This window comes from Impatiens glandulifera, chromosome 7 (genome assembly GCF_907164915.1).
Source record: "Impatiens glandulifera chromosome 7, dImpGla2.1, whole genome shotgun sequence".
Lineage (NCBI taxonomy): Eukaryota > Viridiplantae > Streptophyta > Magnoliopsida > Ericales > Balsaminaceae > Impatiens > Impatiens glandulifera.
Window position 1 is genome coordinate 50,846,081 of NC_061868.1, and position 2,110 is coordinate 50,848,190.

The 2,110-nt window shown below is 31.5% G+C and overlaps 1 long non-coding RNA gene across 1 annotated transcript; it reads left to right on the forward strand.

Moving 5' to 3' along the window:
• Positions 1-858: 858 nt before the first annotated feature.
• Positions 859-2,062, forward strand: LOC124944390. The gene is made up of 4 exons (XR_007099888.1): positions 859-1,178; positions 1,280-1,343; positions 1,746-1,823; positions 1,959-2,062. It is a non-coding gene; the product is annotated as an uncharacterized LOC124944390 (long non-coding RNA).
• Positions 2,063-2,110: the final 48 nt, after the last annotated feature.

The following is a 2,110-nucleotide window of genomic DNA, read 5'->3' on the forward strand; positions in this document are numbered from 1 at the left end:
AGATTGATTATTTTGGATTAAATTGAGGTAAGATATAATTATAAGTGAATTAGATTAGAATTATTCAAATATTAAAATAAAATATATTTTTTATATTTTTACTTATTTCTCCACAATATATTATTACTTTTTATTATTTTAGATAACATTTAGGCATATATATAAATCAATTTTAATTTTTTATTTAATTTTTTATCTTTCTAATTATTGAATATATACATAAAATATTTTTATAGGAATTAAATAGAATGTCATAACAATAATAATAAATATTGAAGGATGATTAGATACAAACAAAATATTTATAAATAAATTTTAACAACTAGAACATAACTAACTCACTAAATATTAAAAATATTAATAACGAGTTGATAAAAAAAATCCATGTTAATTTAATAAATGTTCAGTGACACCAACTAATTTATCGTTTTTTTTTATAGAATAACAAATTTGACGACTGATGGTTTACGGCATCGGAAATTATTTTCCGACAAATTTACGGCATCAGAAGCAATCGTTTATTCTCTTATTCGTTGAGACTCTTTTTACTCTAAAAAATAGTTGAGAATCATTCCATTTCACTATAGGAATGAAAGTTATTTAAGTTATTTTAAAAAAAAATTACATAATTATTGAATGATTTTAATGAGAATCTTAATATTTGCACATTTATATTATTTAAACTTTTTAATTTTTAATTATTTACAAATTAATATATATATATATATATTTTAACTTATTCTTTATAAAATAAAATTAAACTATAAGTTATCAATCATTTAATATATATATATATATATTATGATTAATAATTAAATACCCTATTAAACAGAAGCTATCCTAAAAAATTTAAATGTCTCCTCCAAAACACAATCCGCGACCAGCATTTCCCCTCTATTGGCGACTCTGTAGGACTTCCGCTAAATCCAGCCGCTTGCCGTACCTCCGCGAAATCCAGCCGCTCGCCAGACCTAGATGTAGCCCTTGCCCGGTCGCCTTCCCTTCCTCGGTTGCCTACCCTTGTTTTTTCGCCGGACCAGCCGCTTGGCTTCGCTCGGAGTGGCTCTCGTGTTCTCGAAGCATCAATCAGAACACTATACATCTTCGCCGTTCTTACTTCATACCGACACCGAAGTTTCCTTTCTCACTCGTCGTTCTCGCCTTTGTCGACGCTCAAGGTATGACGAAGGGCTTAAACTTCACAATTGTCTGAAACAACTTGAGATCTTAGGTTTCCCTTACATTATGGAATGATTACTCATTTGCTAGTGCTTCCTAGGAGAACGAAAGCGTGAACCATCACCGATCGATCTGCACGCTGTTCATCTGCATCGTCTTTTCAGGTTTATTTATCTTCTCCACTACATTTCGATTACAGTACTGATTTAGGCTTCTTTTTGTATCCAATGTTTGAAACGCCAAGGGCAGCTTGAACTCCCATCTGAGTTATACCCTAACCTTAAGCTAAGGTTAGGTAGGGTTTATTGAATTCGATTCGTCGTTTCCTGTTGTAGTAAATTCATGTCAATGTCACATTGCTTTGTGTTATGTAGGCTTCTTTCTCAACATGAATGGTGATATTTCGCTCTATAGATCATGCTTAGCAAGATCATCACCGTATCAATATTACTTTTCCAGATCTATAGTTTTATGGCTATCGATCGGAATAGAATCAATGCAGAATAGAATCAATGCGGTTACAGATCGGAATAGAAGTTTATCTCATCATTCATGCTTTAATACAGGTTTTAAAGATGGTTCCACCAATTGAGACTCCAGTCAAAGTTCAATTTTCTCACAAAACTTCTCGCAAGGCTTCTAAGGTTCGCGTTTCTACTTATTATTCTTCTCTTTTGACTCTATGACTTTGATATGAGATAGTAATCAGCTGTTCTAGATTTTTTTAATTGATCTGATGTTCTGATTGTTGTTAATGTTCTACTTCATCATTCAAGCAGCTATAGAAGAGAGTTTGTGCAGAAATCACTACAGAGATCAACCTTCTGCAGGAGAACTGGAAGTATCTTCTTGCAGGAATCTTGTGTCAGGTTTATATTTCAATGTTATCCTTTCTACTTATTGAAATGTTACATTTCCAGAACATTTTTAT